This window comes from Lactuca sativa, chromosome 4, assembly GCF_002870075.4.
Source record: "Lactuca sativa cultivar Salinas chromosome 4, Lsat_Salinas_v11, whole genome shotgun sequence".
NCBI classification, from domain to species: domain Eukaryota; kingdom Viridiplantae; phylum Streptophyta; class Magnoliopsida; order Asterales; family Asteraceae; genus Lactuca; species Lactuca sativa.
In genome coordinates, this window is record NC_056626.2 from 289,606,027 (window position 1) to 289,627,554 (window position 21,528).

Below are 21,528 nucleotides of genomic sequence, written 5' to 3' on the forward strand. Positions count from 1 at the left end.
CTCGCAATCATAGTCCTTGACTACATCCAGCCACCTGCGCTGCCTCATATTCAAGTTCGGCTGATCCATTATGTGCCTCAAACTCTTGTGATCTGTGTATATGGTACAACGGACCCCGTACAAATAGTGCCTCCAAACCTTGAGAGCGAAGACCACCGTTCCTAGTTCAAGATCGTGCGTGGGGTATCTCGTCTCATGCGGCTTCAACTGCCGCGATGCATAAGCTATCACTCGCCCCCGCTGCATGAGGACTTCCCCAAGGCCTGTGATGGACGCATCACAATATACCACGGAATCCTCCACTCCCTCGGGGAGTTTCAACACTGGCGCCTCGCATAACCGCTGCCGGAGAGTCTCAAACGCCCTCTGCTGCTCTGGGCCCCACCGGAAATCCAATCCCTTCCTCGTTAGACGAGTGAGGGGTACGGAAACCTTGGAGAAATCACGAATGAATCTCCGATAATACCCTGCTAATCCCAGAAAACTCCTAATGTCTGAGGGAGATCTCGGAGTCTCCGACTGCATAACCGCCTCCACCTTGGCCGGAACGACCAAAATCCCATCCTGGTTAACGAGATGTCCAAGGAACTGAACCTCTCGCAACCAGAACTCACACTTCGAGAACTTAGGATAAAGCCGTTCTCGCCGCAGCACCTCCAACAACTCCCTGAGGTGTTCCTCTTGCTGCTCTCGGGTCTTGGAATACACCAAGATGTCATCTATAAACACAATGACCAAGCGATCGAGCATCAGTCTGCAAACTCGGTTCATCAGATCCATGAATGCTGTTGGCGCGTTGGTGAGTCCAAACGGCATCACCATGAACTCGTAATGACCATAACGAGTCCGAAACGCAGTCTTCTCTATGTCTTCCTCCCTCACCCTGACCTGGTGGTATCTTGATCTCAAATCAATCTTGGAAAACCAAGATGCACCTTGCAACTGGTCGAAAAGATCATCTATCCTCAGGAGCGGATAACGGTTCTTCACCGTCAACTTATTCAGCTCCCTATAGTCAATGCACATCCTGTGCGAACCATCCTTCTTCCTGATGAAGAGGATCGGTGCTCCCCAGGGTGAGCTACTCGGTCGAATGAACTGTTTACCCAACAGTTCCTATAGCTAAGATGATAGCTCCTGCATCTCTGGCGGTGCCAAACGGTACGACGCCTTGGTAATTGGGGCTGCACCTGGCACTAGATCAATCCTAAACTCAACCTGCCTCACCGGAGGCACTCCGGGTAACTCCTCCAGAAACACATCAGCAAAATCTTTAACCACAGGGACCTCTGAAACTGAGAGCTGCTCCCTAACCCCACGTATCTACCACATACGCCAAATATCCGACACAACTGTGCTCAAATATACTGTCGAGCCTTAGCTGCCGAACAAAACCATGATCCCAACCTCGTGCCCTCACCATATACTACCAGTTCGCCCCCACTTGGGGTTCGAACCACTACCCGCTATCCCTTATAGTTGATCTTGGCGCCAAAACAGCTAAGCCAATCCATTCCTACAATCACGCATACATCCCCCATGGGGATAGGAATCAAATCTATTGGGAAAGACACCCTGAAAATCTCCAACTCGCATCCTCGGTAGACCGAAGAAGCAGAAACCCCGTGCTCGTTGGCGATCGAAACTCGCAACGGACACTCAAGATCATCTATCGGCACACTGAACCCTCTAGAGAAGGTTTGAGATACGAACGACCGACTCGCCCCCGAGTCAAATAAAACCAAAGCAGGCAAGGAATTTACTAAAAACGTACCTGATCATAGGTACAACCAATAAGCATATTACAAATACAATATCTGAGATAGAGAATAGGAACATACCAGCAACCACATCCGGTGCTGCCTTGGCCTCCTCGGCCGTGAGCTGGAAGGCACGACCCTAAGCCTTCGGAGGCTCCATCTTGGATGGTCCCCCATCTCCAATCCTCACAGTAGCTGGCGTGGAACCTAGCGCCGACTTGGCGGCGAGCTGCGGATAGTTGGTCTTCACATGACCAACCCGATGACAATGGTAACAAATCCTCATATCTGCTGGAGGGGCAAACTGACGGCAGTCCCTGGAATAGTGCCTATCTTTGCCACATTTGTGGCACCCACCTCCTGTTCGACAAACCCCTGAATGAGCCTTGCCACACTTTCCACAAGTGCGGCTCTGATGACCCCCAGACCTTGTATCAGTGGTTTTAGACTGCTTAGGCGCCGGCTGAGACTGTGCCGGTGCCTGACGCTGCTCCTTCAGCTTCAGCTCTATCAACAACTCACGTCGCCATGCGGCTTCCTGTAGGTCCAGGAGGGTATCACATCGCTGAGTAGACACGAACTGTCGAATATCCGTCTTGAGCATACTCAGATAACGAGTCATCTGAGACTGCTCTGAAGCAAACTCCGGGCAAAACATATCCCTCTCCATGAACATACGGGTAATCTCCATCACAGACTCTCCATCCTGTCTCAAGGTCAAAAACTCCTGAGCAAGCCGCTCCCGTTCCACGCGCGGAACGTAGCAGGTGCGAAACATATCCCGGAACTACTCCCAGGTAATAGCATCCATCTGATCATCACTATACAAACCCGTCGTCAGCCTCCACCAGTCCTGCGCCCCAAGCCTCAGCAGGTTCAAGGCACACCTGACCTTCTGGTCAGCAGGGCAGGAACACGTGAAGAAACATCCCTCCATGTCAGATAACCACCTCATAGCCCGAATGGCATCTTGTGTACCATCAAATGTCGGGGGCTTCGTATTTTCGAAGTTCCGGTACTGGAAAGCCCTGCCGACTCCTCCTCCTCTAACCCCTACAACAGTTACAGTCGAAGTGGCTGCAGCGGCAACAGTCTCTGCTAGAGTTGCATACCGCTCATCAAAATACTCGACCATCGTGGTCTTAATCGACCCAAACATCTCTGGCAGCCGCGCTCGGAATGCAACAACAATCTCATCGTGCATGATCTCCTGAATCCGGGCATCCAACTCCTCAGTCTCTATCTGAACCATGGGCTTAGGTGCTACCGGCACCTCCAATCCTCCGTCTCCTAACCCTGATCCGGATCCGGACCCCGAAGCAACACGTCTCGTCACCACCATACTGCAAACACACTCAGTGTCTCAGACAGATCATAAAATGACGGAAAACCAATTACCCTCAATCCCTAGGGGTTGTGACTTCCTTGATACGCGTATGGGTCCTGTGATTTCAGTAGTATGGGCCCCTACTACCTTCCACACCTACCCATATTTGTCTCAAGTATCACCACAACGCCCTAAACCGTATTTAACATAATATGCGCTCAACCCTCACTAACAGGGTACATCGCCTAACTAGTAACTAATCATGCAGTTCCGCACCACTCACACATCCATGAAACTTCCATCATCCCCTACAGTGCTAGTGTACACTGGCTGCACATAGTGCTGGACCCAATAGACTTCCGAATATCCAATCCCACACTAAGGTCGAATCGGACATTCTCAGGCTATAAGATCTTGATTATCCACGGTCGTGGTGCATACACTAATAATCTACAATTATGATATCAATCCCATATACAAGAAACCATAGGCTAATAGGCATCATACAATCAGGCCAATCTATCATGCGATTCCTGAAAATACCTAGCCTAGCACTAGCATTCTGTTCTAACATCTCAGAATATTAAATAACTGTATGGTATTTTGGGGCTTACTTACAGGCTCCGGCTGATCATACCTTCTGAATCCTCCATCCTTTATTTTGAAAACCATTTTAAAAAAAACTTATTTTCCGAAAACTTCCTTGGTTTGAGACTAGGTTCACACGAGTGTTCCTCAAATTCTCTCAAACCAAGGCTCTGATGCCAACTTGTAACACCCAAAAAATTACGCCAAATTTAAACTTTTAATACTAACGAAAGAGTCAATAGTAATTGTTTTTACAAAACATTTCCAATTCGTTTACCATAAGAGTGTCCCAAAATAGATCATGAGGATGAGGAGCAGTACGGTCATGCCTTCCCCTTCCCTCGCTCTCCTGAAATACCTGAAACAATAAACTGAAAACTGTAAGCCTGAGGGCTTAGTGAGCTACCCCCAAAATACCAACACCATATCGACACAAACCACAACCATAACGAACAATCAAACAACATACATACTGGGCCATCGGCCTGACTGGTCCGCCCTACTGGGCCTACAGTCTATCTGAATCTATCCTGAGCCTTCGGCATGACTGGTCCGCCGCGGGGGCCTACAGTCTCCTCGGGCCGCTCAGAGGGTGTGTTGGCCTTCAACACAAAGCAGGACCGCCTCAACCCAACCAACAAGCAACTAACCATGTACGCATACTATCATATACTGCCATATACACATAGCAAACATATCTTTCTCATTGACCATCAATCATAAAGTTTCACTCGTAACTAGAGTATTGACCTAACAGGTCACTAACATACCAATCCTTACGGATTATAAAAGCATAACATACTATCTATCCTGATTCCGATCTAACAGATCAGAATCATATGTAGCATACTATAACAACAGATCTAACCGACCTCTAGTATAACAACCATCCTAAACAGGATGAATTCTAACAAAGCAATAACATAACACCCATTCTAAACCAGGATGAAATCTAGCATGGAAATAACAAGCAACCATCCTAAACCAGGATGTAAATCATAAAGGGCCGGTCTTGGTGTCGTAGATCCTATTGATATAGTGAGGATAACTCACCTTGCAGATGTCGATTGAAATGCGAACTCCAACTATCGGATCACTTGACACCGACACCACCATCTATAACCATGGCACAATATACTCATAAGTTCTTACTCTTATGAGACACTCCATAACCTCTTAGTAATTTCTGATCAAGGTCAGAGTCCTCAGTCAAGGTCAACAGTCCATGTTGACCTCAACTCGCTGAGTGCACTCGGCCACTCGCCGAGTCCGTGGAGCACATTCCAACTCGCCGAGTCCTTTCGAATCCCGATCAATCCTTAAGGGCCACCCATCGAGTTTCCTCCTTGCAACTCGACGGGTACACACGCATGCCTATCCAAGGGAAAAGCCATCCGACTCGCCAAGTTGTTCTTCAACTCGTCGAGTTTTATGGTGATCTTCATCGGACTCGTTGAGTTCAATGAATATCTTCATATGACTCGTTGAGTCATCCTTGAGACTCGCCGAGTCCATCCAGTCCTCTTTCTATACAGACTTGTTTTGAGCCATGCAGCTGCTCCAAATCACAGATCCAGGCTTCTAGAGCATACTTACCATGTAAAGTTGCAAAATTTACGTGCATGCATGGTTATAAAGGCTCCAAATGTCTATTTTAAGTCCTTAATGGAGCTTCTAGTCCAAGAGGGACTCCAACCACAACCAATTCAACAACTTTATGACTCTAGCATCCAAGGAGGGTCCAGATATGAGGTTACAATTTCAGATCTAGCCCATAGCTCAACATCCCAACTTGAAAATCCATAAAAAGCCTTAGAATCAACCAAAAGGGATGAAAAGGAAGTAAGAATGGTACTTTGATACCTTCAAACGATGCTAGCTGAGGCAAAACCCGCTTCCCACTCCTTTCTTGCTTCAATTTCCTTTGCACTCTTAGCTTCCTTCCTTCAAGATCCTCTTTTCCAAGCTTCAAACCCACACCAAGGCACACACACACGAATTATGGTTTCCAAGGGCTCTTAAAGACTGTAAGGAGTCCCAAAGGAGGCCAAGGCTCCTTTAAATAGGGCTGCAAACCCCATGATTTAAGGTTTCATTTGCCAGCTCCTACTCGCCGAGTCCCAATAGTGGACTCGCCGAGTAGGTCACTAACCACACGTTCTCACCCCGCTGCTACTCGACGAGTAGGTCGACCAACTCATCAAGTAGAGCTTAACCAGGAATTCTTAATTAATTAATAACTGAGGATCGGGGCATTACATAAGATTTTTTTGTCTTTGTTTCACATAAAATCCAAAAAAAGTAAACTGTTATCGCTTTTCACCAAAGGAGTATACATTGTTTCCTAATATCTTTTAATGGTTGATCCCCCATTTCTTTTTCCTCTCAAGCAAAAGTTTCAGGATCATGCATCTTTCACCTTTAAAGATGTCTTTGAACATTTCTTGTTACACCGTAAATTTCAAAACAATTTTTCTTTTGAAAACATATAATTCTCAATACATATTTCACAAAAACATCATTTATTAAAATCACAAAACATAACTCCATGTTTAATTAAATGGTAATCCAGTATCCTGAGAAGAAAACCTGAAACATATAGCACAAAACACGGTAAGCACGAAGCTTAGTGAGTTCCCCAAAATACCACATACAACACATAATAGCCACTCGTGGCTATAACTCTGTTTGACCCTCTGGTCAGTGTGTCTTAGTGGGACCCTCCAGTCCCATAACTCTGTGGACCCTCTGGTCCTAACTCTGTGGACCTTCCGGCCCTAACTTTGTAACTCTGAAACATACATAACGTAAATCACATAGAAATAATGCAGTGTATCACATCATATAAATAGCATACAAAATACTCTGTGACATAACTCTAATGACCACTCTAGGTAAAGTATAGTGAGAAGACTTACCTCAGATGAAGAACAGCTCCTATAATCACTGCTGCTACGCACCAGACTCTAACTCTGTGCCAAACCCACCATAATCTCAATTAGGAGCTAAGTCCAACCTCTCACTTATTGGGTCTAAAGATTGGCCACCTAACAGCCCATTAATGCCCTAAGCCCATTGGACCCACCAAATCCCAATAATAAATAGGCCCTCACATGGCCCAATTCCCAACCAAAAAGGCAAGTCCAAACCAAAGGCCCAAAGCACATACATACACTTTTCTAGTCCAAGACTCTATTACATGAGGTCCAAACTCCCAGCCCAACACTCAAGGCCCAACACAATGCTTAGCCCAAAAATGCCCAGAAGGAGTTACACGGGGCGTACCCCCTGGTACGCTCAGCGTTCCCAAACACTCAAGAAATTGATCGGGGACCTCAACCCAGTACGCGGGGCGTACCTTCCGACTTGTTCAATCCATTTTCTGGGTCTTAATCCACTAAGACCTTAGCTCAACTCTTGGATCTAGACTGCCTAACATCTCTTACTCTATAAAGTTAACAACTTTAAGCCTTTGCATGGTTGATAAGGTCACAACACATAGAAACTCTTACTTTCTTAACCCGAAATGCTCATAACTCATGCATGGGTAGATTCACACGATCAAGGCCTTATTTTTATGGTTCTCCACCACTAGAAACACTTAAAAGGACAGGTTATTAAGCACTGGAGTGCATCAACTCATAAAGCCTCAAGCTTGGGACCAAAAACCCTAAAGTGGACCCTAATATGCACAAAAGAAAAGAGAGGGAAAGCTTGGTGCTTTATGCCTTCAAATGGTGCTCTAGCCCCAAGAAAGCTCAGATCCACATTCTGCTCTTTAACTTCACTCCCTTCCATGCTCCTTCTTAACTCCCAAAAGCCCACAAGAACACAAACAAGCTCATCATGGCCACTCACAAGCTCAAGAATGGATATTAGGGTTTGAGAGGGTTTATTAACTAAGGAAGGTGGCCAGAAATGAGATCATCTCTTTCTTTATATAGGGGAACTTCACTTTGTTGGGCTGAAGATAGTTTTGATGTTGCATCTTTTGGGCTTGTTGTTTAGCCTTGTATTCTCCGGTTTGGGCCTGTTCAACCGAGAGCCTTTTATGTATTGTATATAAGTTAAATGCTTGCATGCATATTAGGTCAAGATTGCTGAGATTATCGATATAGCGAATCATACAGAGTACAATATTTCTCTTTAATCGTTCTTGTAATCTTCTAATCCTTTACAGTTGATGTTCTTAATCGAGCTCTTCTAAGGATTTTATTTAATCATTCAACACGTTTGATTCAAGCTGTTTTGTTCTTATTATTGCGTTTTTACTGTTTCATATTCATATACTTGTTCAAGATCTAATCGATCTTCATAGATTAAAAGTTGTTTTAATCCCATCAATTGGTATCAGAGCAGGAGGCTGTGTAATCGATACACATCTTTTCTGTGAAAAAGATTTCCATTAGGGTTTTCCACAATCATCGATATTTATTGAGCCGTCATCTTAATTGACGTATCTTAATATTTATTGTTTTGCCCTAATCTGCTTTATTACAAGTCTGATCTTTGAACAGGTTTTTACGATCATAATGGACGCGACGCAATCAAACCCTATTAATATTTCCAACAGCATCGGTTCGACGACAAAGATTCCAATCTTATACACCCATGACTATGAAGTATGGGCGCATCATTTTGAAGATTACGTGATTGGATCGGAGGACAATGGTTATCTCATATGGGAAGCCATCATCAATGGACCGTTTTCTCATTCTGCGACATCCAGAATCATCAAGACACAAAAAGAGTACAACGATCTGCTTAAGGACGTGAAGGATAGTGCACAAGACGAGAAAGACAAATTCCAGTGTAATATTAAGGCGTTAAGGTTGATCAGATTCGCCCTTCAGTCAGACACATTCAGACTGGTCAGCTCATGTACTACGGCAAAGGAAGTATGGGATAGACTTCGCGAACTGTATTCCACAGACGAAGATCTTGAACATTCTATCCAAACCTTGCTTCTATCTGAGTTTGGAGAATTCAGGCAAGGGGCCGAAGAAACGGTGACCCAGACGTTTGATCGCTTCAATCATCTTCTCAGCAAGATGATCAAACACGACATTGAAAGGAAGCTCATCGAACAGAAGGTTACTTTCTTGAATGGACTGAGATCTGAATGGAGAGAAGTGGTTTCCACAGTCAAAGCCCATGAGCAGTTTAAATCATACTCTCTGGCGAAACTGGTGGGTATTCTAAAGTCCCAAGAGAAGATTGTGGTTCAAGAGAAGAACGTTGTTTCTAGTCTTGGTTCGTTGGCCCTCCTATCTAAAAGTAAAGCTGTGATGGAGGATGAAGAGCTCAACTTGGAGGAATATGACCTCACAACTGAGGATTATGCCATGATGGTATCCAATCCTAAGAGGTTCATAAAGAAAAGATTCCCCAGCAACAAAAACCGAAACTGGCAGGGGAGTTACAGCTCTGAAAAAGCGAACAATGAACCAAAGGCTGAGGAGCCCAAGAAGGAACCGAAGGCAGATGGCGATTCCGGAGTAAGCTGTTTCTACTGTGGTGGCAAGAACCACTATGCTAAGGACTGTGTTCTTAAGAAGATGGCTGAAAAGGACGATGAAAATGATGAGGAAGCCGTGCTGCAGAAGAGATTGGATGAGTTGAGAAAGAAGAAGTCTACCGCTAACCCTTCTATTAATGCTCTTATTGTGCAGGGTTCGGTTAATGACGATGAGTTCGGTAGCACAGAAGTTTGGTCTACTGACTCAGAAGACGAAGAAGTGAGGAAGCCTACTCATGGAAAGGCTTATGTGGCTAAGGAGGAAATCAGTGGTGGAAAGTGCTTCATGGTGACTGACGTATCTCAAATGAGGGGATACAATACCGATGGAGGAAGCGATGGACCAAAGGTGCAGGAAGATATGTGCTTTACGGCCAAACCACTCAGCCAGCAGTTCAATGAGGTCGACGAACTGATAAAGAAGGTACAATCTGTTTTTATTTCATATAAAGTACCATCATCCTCATATGAGAAAGAACTAAAAAATGTTAATACAAGAATTTCTCATTTAGATAGTAGCTTAACTCAAACTCGAGTCACCAATTCTAACCTGACTGATCAATTAAGCAGGGTGGCGTCAAAGAGTGAGGAGCGGCGAATGTGGATTGAGTTAAAAGAGTCGGAATTAGTTAAAGTTAAAGACGAAAACATTTATTTGCAGAGAGACAATTTGAAATTGTTAAAACAACGAAATGTCTTTTGTTTAATAGCTAAACGTTTATATTCCAATATTACTCAACTTCACTTGGATTGTGAGATAGGCCAAAAGATCCATCGCATGATTTTGCCCTTCCTAGAGTTTAAGGAGGATGAAATCGATGCCGAAGCCTACAATTGTGAGAGTGTGATATCGTCTGATGATGTCAACCCAACCTATATGTATGGACTGGACAAAATCGAGTCCTTCATCAAATCCAAAGACCACAAGAACATGCTCAAAAATCTTTTGGACGAAAATGACAGACTTAAACTGAGAACCGAAACCATGCAAAAATTTGACTCTCTAAATGCCAACGTAAGCTCAGAAAATAAAATCGATGTTGAAAATGCATCTGAGCTTAACGAGGATGAAAACATGAGTGAAATTTCTGTAGAGGATACGGTTGACTGCTCAGAATTTGTTAAAAGCGAAACTGAAAACCACAAAAATCTTATTTCTGAAAATTCTGTGGAATTCGCTAGATTGTCCCAACAAAAGTCCCCGAAATTAGTAGAAAAAGCTTTTGTGTATCAAAAGGTCAGGAGCACTCCGAATCAGGTATACAAGGTGACTGGAGTAACCAAACATCAAACAGCTGAACTCACAGCTATTGTTAACGAAGACAATGCTGATGGCTGTGATGAGTACTTCTGGGAAGCTCCTATTGATAATGCAAACGAAACCGTTGGCTTGTCTGAAAGGACCTCCTGGATGAGCAAAGGAAGATACATCCCTGAACCATTAAATAAGCCGGATAACTTCAATGAGCCAAGTACCAGTGGTACAAAAGATATTCCTCAGGAGAATGATCATTCAGCAAAAGCAGACATTTCCTCTACTCCAACAGCTCAAAGTGAAACTTCATCAGATATTCCTTCCACTTCCTCAGTGCAAACTGAATCTTCTTCGGATATTCCCTCTGCTCCCTCGGCTCAAAGTAAAACTCCTGAAGTTCAAAAGGAACCAGCCAAGGTGACAACAAAAACGAAAGCGAACGTTCATCATCAACCTAAGCAAATGAGGGATAAGAAGATAGAAAGGAACCAAAGATACAGGAAAAACCTTTCTGAAAGGAAACAATTCTGGCACTCCCAGAATGCATACTATTCACACAAAGACAAGAATCTGAAGTATGAAAACAATCCTGTAAGAAAGCCTGAAAGTTCTAACAACCGAAAGCCAAGGTTCGGTTCACAAGAAAATACCAACCGAAAGCCAAGGTTCGGTTCACAAGAAGATACCAACCGAAGGCAAAGGTTCGGTTCTGAAAAGGACTTCAACCGAAACCAAAGGTTCGGTTCCAAGAACAATTCCAACCGAACACAGAGGTTCGGCTCTGAAGTCAAAAGAGAACAAGACTCGAAGGTCAGCCCCTCCAAAGATCAAAAGCAAAAGGGTCACCTAGAGTCATCAGCCAGGAAGTCCTCTCCATCCAAAACCTCTTATTCTAACTCTTCTCGTTCTTCTAATTCTTCTACTTCCACCCATTCATCTCCATCTTGCCCTAAAGCTAATTCCGTTTGTTCTCAAAAACCTCATTCATCAGCTGAACAGAAGGGATAGCAGAAGGTCGATGAATCCAAACCAGAGTCCAAAACGAACACATCCAAACCTAACAAAATAAAAGTCTTTACCATTAAAAAGAAAGATGAAACAACTCTAATTAAACGAACATATCTAGTTGACATCTCTCTTACTATTCCCGTTCCCATGAAAAGCTCACATGGACCCAAGAAACTTTGGGTTCCTAAATCTGCTTAATTTTTGCAGGTTATAAGTGACGAGCAGTTTGACGAAGAATGGTACATCGATAGTGGCTGCTCGCGTCACATGACAGGGAGGAAAGAGGAGCTCAGGGAATACAGATCTCTTGCAAATGGTGGCAACGTTAAGTTTGGAAATAACTCTTTCGGCACCATAAAGGGATACGGGATGATAACGAATGGTGACTTTACAATAAGGAAGGTGGCCTATGTGGAAGGACTCCAACACAACCTCATCAGTGTATCTCAGCTTGTTGGAGGTACAGGTCTCAAAGTCTCATTCGATGATGAAGGTTCTGAAATCATAGAGAAAAAGACAAAGAAAGTGATTCTAAAGTCAGAGCGAAAGGGTGAAATGTTTCCTCTGAACATGAAACCCATCAAAGGAAACCCAGCCATATGTCTGTTATCAAAAGCTCAATCCGACGAAAGCTGGTTGTGGCACCGAAGACTCTCTCATCTCAATTTCAAAGATATCAACCGACTTGTCACTGGAGGTCATGTTAGGGGTCTTCCATTGCTCAAATTCGACAGAGAACATTTGTGTGCTGCATGCGAAATGGGAAAGCAGAGTCGTCAAAGTCACCCATCTGTAATCAACACAAAAGTTGTTGAACCACTCGAATTGCTTCATATCGATTTGTGTAGTCCTTCATCTATCGAAAGCATCGGTGGTAGCAAGTATATTCTTGTTATCGTTGATGACTTTTCACGATTTACATGGGTGTTCTTTCTAAAGCTCAAATCTGAAGCGACTCAAAAGCTGAAAGTGTTTATCAAGCAAATTGAAGTCCAGCTCAAGAAGGTCGTTCGCAACATCAGGAGCGACAATGGTCTCGAATTCAAGAACAGGGAGTTTGAAGAGTTTCTTGCAGAAAAGGGAATTAGTCACAATTTCTCAGCTCCCTACACACCACAACAGAACGGAATAGTCGAAAGACGAAACCGATCCTTATGTGAAGCTGCCCGAACTATGCTAAGTTTCGCTTCCTTACCTCTTTATTTTTGGGCTGACGCTATTTCTGCTGCTTGTTATACACAGAACAGGTCCTATCTTAATAAGCGATTCACGCTCACACCATATGAGATAATAAATAACAGAAAACCCAATGTGAAATTTTTCCATGTGTTTGGCTCAAGGTGTTTCATCTTTAACTCTCAAGAACACCGCAACAAGTTTGATGTCAAAGCCGATGAGGGAATCTTTCTGGGTTACTCACTCACATCCAAGGCGTACAGGGTCCTAAACAAATGTTCAAGAAGGATTGAAGAGACATACTATGTGACCTTCGACGATAGCTATGTCAAGAAGCTACAGGCCATAGATGACACTGCCAGGGAAATCTTTCCTCAAACTGGCCAAGTCACAGTCTCAATCGCCAATTTATACGAGAATTTTCTAGAACTCTTTGACGAACCGAAAAAAGCTTCTCTCTCAGAAGCAGGTGCAGCTGACAACAAAGTTGATCATATGAAGCAAATTGTCGAAGATGCTGCAAGAAGGATGCATGAAGGAGAATCGCCCACTGATGAATCTCCAACCAGCCATGCTTCAGTCGAGGGGGAGCCAAGTTCTCATGTCGAGGGGGAGCCAAGCTCACAAGTCCAGGGGGAGCCAAGCTCTACTACTTCAACCGAAGGTCCTTCACCAACCGAAGGTGCCTCTCCAACCGAAGATGCCCCTCCAAACGAAGGTGCTTCAACGCCTGAAAGTCCAGCACCACAAGAAACCCCTGAACCTCATGTTTCTCAAGACTCATCAATTGAGGGGGAGCATGATGATATGATGCTTGATTACGATAGCCTATCTGATCCAGAAGAGATGATCAACGCTGAACTAGATCCAACCTTCGATCCGAATTACCCTCCTCTTACCAAATGGACCAGAGATCATCCTATCTCTCAAGTAGTTGGTGATGTATCTGAAAAGGTTCTGACCCGATCTCAACTGAAGGCAAAACAGACATCCTTATTTTCAAAGGTTGAGTTTTGTATGTTTAACTCATTCGTATCAAAAGTTGAACCGAAGACAGTGAACACTGCCCTCGATCACTCTGATTGGGTTCAAGCAATGCAAGACGAACTGAACGAGTTTGAAAGGAACAAAGTGTGGCGCCTCATTCCAACTCCTCCAGATGCTTCGGTTGTTGGTCTCAAATGGGTCTTTAGGAACAAAATGGACAAGGAAGGTAATGTCATAAGGAACAAGGCTCGTCTGGTGGTCAAGGGATACTGTCAGGAGGAAGGAATAGACTATGAAGAGACTTTCGCTCCAGTAGCTAGGCTAGAATCTGTTAGAATATTTCTGGCTTATGCTGCTCACAAAAACTTTGAGGTTTTCCAAATGGATGTCAAGTGTGCATTTCTCAATGGAGAACTCGAAGAAACTGTGTATGTGGAGCAACCTCCTGGGTTCGTGAACGAAAAGTATCCAAATCATTGCTACATTCTGGATAAAGCTGTGTACGGCCTCAAACAAGCTCCGAGAGCCTGGTATGAAACGCTTACAAAATTTTTAAAGATGTCTAAATTTAAACAAGGTTCGGTTGACCCAACCTTCTTTCGCAAAAAGGAAGGTAACCACCTTATGATAATTCAAATTTATGTCGATGACATCATCTTTGGCTCCACGAATCCCAGCTTAACAGCTGAATTCAGAAAGTTGATGGAGACTAAGTTTGAAATGAGCTCAATGGGTCCTATTAACTTTTTCCTTGGTTTAAACATAAGACAGGGACCCGAAGGCATCTTTATCAATCAGGAAGCTTACACGAAGACTCTCCTAGCGAAGTTTGGAATGATGGGAGACTCAAAAGTCAAAGTCCCAATGGCATTCGGCACCAAGCTTACCCCATCTCTTGACAAACCGGCTGTCGATATCACGCTCTATCGTCGAATGATAGGCTCACTGATGTATCTAACTGCTAGCAGGCCTGATATCATGTTTTCTGTGTGTTATTGTGCTCGATTTCAAGCTAACCCACGCGAACCTCACATGATGGCAGTGAAGAACATCCTACGCTATCTCAAGCGAACCACCTCCTTAGGTCTTTGGTATCCATCCAACTCAGGCTTCTTCGTTCAAGCCTATTCTGATGCTGACCTTGGAGGATGTGGACTCGACAGAAAAAGCACAACTGGTGGCTGTCAATTCCTTGATGGGAAATTGGTCAGCTGGCAATCCAAGAAACAAACATGTGTGTCGCTGTCTACTGCCGAAGCCGAATACATTGCCGCTGCATCCTGCACATCACAAGTGATTTGGATCCAAAGTCAACTTCGAGACTATGGACTCAATATGAAGAAGATCCCACTATATTGTGACTCTGAAAGTGCAATTAGGATCTGTCATAACCCAGTGCAACACTCTAAAACCAAACACATAGCACTGAGGTATCACTTCATGAAAGATCATGTGGAAGATGGAAATGTCGAAGTTCACTTCGTAAGAACCACTGATCAACTGGCTGACGTCTTTACCAAAGCTCTTCCGGAAGCATCATTCAATAAAATATTGCAAGGGCTAGGAATGATGGAATCAGAGTCAGTACCTCACACTACCTCTCAACCTCAAACGTAAGAAGCGAAACCAACCGAACGTTCGGGTTCGGTTCAACCATCTGACTCGCTCATTACTTCAAAGGTAGTTTTTCTGTGTTGTATATTACTTGTACAATTTTGGTCTTTCCTTCTGTTAAAAGTATTTATTTCTTGTATATCTAAATTCCTTCGTCTCTCAAAATTTTCCAAAACCGAAACCTACCGAAGGTTCGGGTTCGGTTTTTCAAAATTTTGTGGAACCGAAACCAACCGAAGGTTTGGGTTCGGTTTTTCAAAATTTTCTAGAACCGAAACCAACCGAACGCTCGGGTTCGGTTTTTCACCTTTTTCCCAACCGAAACCAACCGAACGTTCGGGTTCGGTTTTTCATTTTTTCCAAATTTTTTTAGGTATTATTTTTATTTTAAGTCTTATTTTTTTATTATTATTTTTTTATGATTATTTTTTTTTATAAATTTCAAAAACTCCAAAAATATTTTATTTCATTTTTTTGTGTGCTCATTCGTTTATGGGGATCTATTTGATGACTTACTTAAGTGTCCCTAGAAGCATGCTGTTGTATGTGTCCCAAGCCTCATAAGATTTTGAATAATAGCCTTCATGACCTGGTATACACAAACCTTGTCTTCCCAATAAGGCTAACTCATTTATTCTAATCGTGAGCTACCTCGCTCTCTTCTCACATGAGTTAAGAGTCTCCTGCTTGGTCCTTATTTTCGCAGCAGAGGTACTATGTTTTCTTACACCATCCCCATTACACTTCTCCATTACATTCGTTTCATCACTGTAACCCTTGAGACTCTCAGAAACTACCACTGAGGTTTATGGTTACACAACATCTGTGTTTATGATCTTAGTTTCGTGCCACTACGAGCTGAGTGAAACCCAAAATTCCACACCAACGAATTGACGGTGACCAATTAATTTGATCAAGTTTTCACCAATGAATTGACGAATGTACCTTCATGGAATCTCAATTTTTCTTTTGCGTGATTCCAATGAAATTGTTACACACCATAACATTTCTTCCCAAGGGATCCAGTTTTAAATTTTTATCTGACTCGGCGGGAGTTAAAAGGATAGAAATTCAAACGACAGTAAAAAGGAGGGCGCGTGAATTTGAAACGGCCGCGCTTTTTCTGACACTTAAAGGACGCGTGTGCGATATTGAAGCGTCATCACTCTTGCATTAGAGGCGTGTGTGGAAATGGAAACGGTTCCTTTCTCTGAACCGGCGCTTATTGGGCGGCGTAATCCTAGGAAACTGACACTCTCTCTCCTACGTGATCATCGCACGCCCCAACTGTCACCAATCAGTCACTCAAAAACCCGTTTCGTATTTCCATAAGAGATTTGAAACGATTTTTCTCTCTCCTATCACCCACTATAAAAAGCCATCAACACCACCTTTTACCTCTTTATTGCCTCCATAATCTCCAAAGCACAAATACTCCCAAACACTCTCCCGTTCTTTTTCTTCTCCAAACCTGCAACAATGGCTGAATCTTCTTCTGTTCATGCAACTTCTCAGATTCTTCCCATCCGACCCCAACAATGCCTAGTCATTGATCTGAACCCACTGGCGTATGATTCCTATATGTCGCCGGTCATAGAATGCCTCAAGTACTCCCAGCTTGCTCCTGCACTGTTAAGAATTGAAACGGTGCCAATGGTGGCCTTATCTCAGGTCTATGCGACCGCTTACTACGACAAGGCCGTCGACAGGGTCTTCTTTGAAGTGGCAGAACACAAGACCTCGATTTCTCGCCCCCGTTTCTGCACTATGTTAGGGTTTTCTGCTGACCCATCGCGAGTTCACCCGGAGACGATTCCGGTTGGGATGTTGTACAACATGTTTTACAACATGGGCTACACAGAGGTTCTCACCTCCGTCGCCAAGTTTAAGAAGTCCTGCCTACCACCCCAGTGGAATGGGTTATTTACAGTTCTCTTCAAGGGACTGTCAGAGAGGAGCTCAGGATCTGACGGTGCAAGTCGTCTTTTCCTTTCGATAATGTATGGGGTGTACAACGGGATAAACCTAGACTATGGGTTTGTCCTATGGCAACAGCTGATTCAGAGCCTCTCTTCCTCATCCCGACACTCTGAGGTGTCGCTGGCCCGGTTCTGGATCTTGATCACAAGATGGGCCATGGACAAGTTCAATGTTCCAACTGCCGATGGTGCATCGATGTCTTCTATTGGTACGTTTCATACCAAGAAGATCATCGTATCCGATGCATCAAAATTCTCATTCATTGGCTCTATCCCGGAGTCAATGTATGGCGATGTGCCCTCCGACAGCAGACTGATCAGAACGATCAAGGAGTTTAGGCCAACTGGTCCAAGGGAACTGACACCGGACATGCTGCGATCAATTCATGATGCCGATAAACCGATTGCCAGGGGCAAAAAGGCAGAGAAGGGGAAGCAAGTGTCCAAAGCTCCAAAGGGACCTTCTCCCAAGAAGCGAAAACAACCGAAGGCTGCTTCATCCCCACAGCCGAAAAGGAGGAAGACCCAACAGAAGCGAAAGCTCGTTATTCCCTCCTCTTCCAGCGAATCCGAAGGTGGGAGTTCGGACTCTGAAGGATCACAAGGAGACGAATCTCCTCAACGAGGCAACACACCACCTCGGTCCCCAACCCCAGAGATGGAACTTCATCAATCCCCAGTTCCTTCACCTCCACCCACAATTCCTATTTCCATTCCCACCATAAACCCCACTATTCCCCCAACCTCTATCCCTATACCTCCACCCATATTCACCACATCAACCGAAACACCTCCAGTAACCGAACCTCCACAAACCGAAACACATACCACCCAAACTACCCATACACAACCACCACCCGAAACTAACCCCCCACCTACACAACCAGAACCAACCAAACCTATAACACCCCCAGCTTCTCCACCACCTCAATCTCCAGAAGACGCCTCCGATGGCGACGATCAGTACCTTGGTGGTGATCACATGAACTTCGATTCGGTCTACTATAGTCCGTTTCATGTTCAGAGTGATGAGGAGGATGATGCTCCAGTGACACGGAAGCATCTTCGCGAGCTTAACGAGAAGGTTGATCAACTTCTCGCCTCCTCTTTCAACCAGTAGTCATCTTTGTCTGAAGCTGCCCTTCAGAAGATCGTTGACGCCTTCTCCAGGGCTCAACATGATTCTGTGGCCTCAGCAACTGCTGCTATAGACGCCTCCACCCGAGCCTGTGAGGCAGCGACCGAAAAAGTCGATAAACTATTCAACGACGCTTCCGTCCTGCTGAAGTCCTTGCAGGAGAGCGCCGACGCCACTAAGACAACTCTGGAACCAGTTGTTCAACAATTGGCCCAGTTTGTCTCGACGGAGCTGTCTTCGTTCGCTACTCTCAGACAACATCTTAGCGACGACAACTCGGCACTTCGTGCCTCCATCGATGCCCGCCTGGCAAAGCTACAAGAGGATCTTGCGGCAGAAAATTCTTTGATGGACGTCTTGGCGAGTAAGACTACCGCCCTTAAGGTCAAGAGCACGCAACTTTCCAACTCCCAGCAACAATTGGAAGCTCTTCGATCCGAGAGGGAGGTGATAAAGACGTGTGTTTCGGATGTCCACGCAGCTCTATCAAACATCCTGGAAGCACACGACCCCATCCTTAACCACTCAGTGAGGCGTACCCTCGCTGAAAAAATCTCTCCGGCCATGGACCTTTTAAGCAAAATTGAAGGCCTACCGAGTTTCGTGTCCATTCCGAAGCAAGGGGGAGATGAGAAGAAAGGATCGAAACCACCTCCTTCCTCCAAAGCTACTCACACAACCGAACCACCCCTAACTGGTCATGCCTCGGGTTCGGGTGTGAAGAACAAGGGCAAAAACATAGCAGAGGGAGGAGATGAAGATGAAGATGAAGACAAGGAGACCATTGCGGACATGTTAAAAAGAAAGAACAGTCGCAATGCTGAAGACGATGCCAGTCGTGTGGCGCGTGAGGCTGAAGAAGCCGAACGAAAGCAAAAAGAAGCCCACGATCTCCTTGAGAGCCGAAAGTTGCTCTTCCCTGCCTGGACCAGGGATCATATGATAAAAGAGGCCATAGAGACTCCAAGCATTCTATGGCTCGAGCCGGTGATATCATTCGACTGCAACAACTCTATCGATTCGCAGTTTGATATGCCGCTAACTCGAAAGGCGTTCATCTTCCACGCCTTCTCTAACATTTTTGAAGTCCCGCATCCGAACGATGAGCTTGACAGGGAGCTCATTGACTTCTACCTAGAGGCCGCTCGCCCTCAATACCTTACATGGAGCGCCCAGAAGATTGTTAGTGTTTGGGTACTGAAGCCTTATGCCGTGGGGAGATTCACAAACGTTAAGTTGAAGCTCATCCGAGGATCTGTAAGAACTGCCCACATCATCTCCCTGGCGGATCTGCCCAATCTGAATCCTCATGATTGGATAGTCTTGTACAATATCCTGCTGACAGATGAATCTGAATATGGTCCCATCATAGACCATGTCAAAAGGATGTTGGCCTGCTATATCATGGAGGTTGCCCTAATGGATCAGGAGGTCGCCACAGTTTTTAAGAAGAAACCGAAAGTCGCACCTGTGGGATCGGCCAGTGATCTAAATCAAATGCAAATGGGTAAGATTGATTCGAGGCGAAACTCTGTGATGTTCACTAGAGCCGAAGGACAGAAATGTCTGTTCGCTTTAGCTGACAAACATCTTTACACCACAACTTGCTTGGAGCACGTCTTATCAATTATCAAGCGGTGTAAAGAAAATTCGGCTGATGACATCAAGTACTTCAATGATATGATCAATTGGTACATCCGGTTTAGACAGACCATCCTCTCCATAACCAAGTGTCTGTTTAGCACCGTGAAGAAGAAGGTACCAGCTTCAGCTGCCGGCCCAAGTAAGAAGTGAAGGTCTCGCTCCAAATTGACGCAAAGGGGGAGATTGTTGGGCTGAAGATAGTTTTGATGTTGCGTCTTTTGGGCTTGTTGTTTAGCCTTGTATTCTCCGGTTTGGGCCTGTTCAACCGAGAGCCTTTTATGTATTGTATATAAGTTAAATGCTTGCATGCATATTAGGTCAAGATTGCTGAGATTATCGATATAGCGAATCATCCAGAGTACAATATCTTTCTTTAATCGTTCTTGTAATCTTCTAATCCTTTACAGTTGATGTTCTTAATCGAGCTCTTCTAAGGATTTTATTTAATCATTCAACACGTTTGATTCAAGCTGTTTTGTTCTTATTATTGCGTTTTTACTGTTTCATATTCATATACTTGTTCAAGATCTAATCGATCTTCATAGATTAAAAGTTGTTTTAATCCCATCACACTCGATTAGGGTTTCCTTCTGTGCCTAGTACGCCCAGCGTACCCCCTAGTACGCCCAGCGTACTAGGTGGCTCTTGCTTAAGAAACACGCACATATGTATGCTAAGCATACGCATACGTGCGCCCAGTGTACTTCGCTGCCAAAATCCCCACTTAGGGACTTATCTTGCCAACTCTCCCAAACTTCCATAGCATCTTCGAAATGACTCGAATTCCAAAAATTCTCATACCTACGGAAAGGTAATGAGATGCCCTATGTTTCTAGCAACTCGCCTCAACCCGTGACCTCCTAGCCCCGACTCGCGGCCCATGAACCGAGAGGGGCAGACCCAACTGCCACTGTGGTACTCAATCTGAATCTTCAAAACTTGGAACTCTTGCGGTCTAATCCCTTTCCAAACCATGCTCGAAACATTATCCTGATAATCGCCCACCGGCTAACAGACTCTAAGAACACCCTACCAACCCTGATTCTCTGATCAATCCCAATTGCAACTCGAAAGGACAGAAGGGTCATAATCTCCCTCTCCCTCTAGGACCCACTGCAAGGGCAGTCATCAGGATCCATTAGAGAGGATGAACCCAAAAACTCTAATCTCAGACACAAGGAAAAGATCATGCTCGTCTGGGAATATTCTCTGACCTCTATAAACCCAATAGATGAACCTCAAGCTCACCCATCCCATAACCCAGAATGGATTCACCGATTCCCATCTTATAATAACTGTCTCAACTCTTAGTGATGCACAAATCACGCAGTTCGCTTCCCCTCAGGCGAACACTACAACTCTCTTGAAGATCGGATCACCCCTGAACTCTATCGATTACTGCTTAATAGTTCTGTGTATCCCGTTGCACCTCCCAAACCAAGGCCCTGAGCTACTCAAGTCTAAGACATCAGATGATAAACAATACCCCTCACATGGAACCCACCTCCGATTCCATAGTCTCATCTCGTCTATC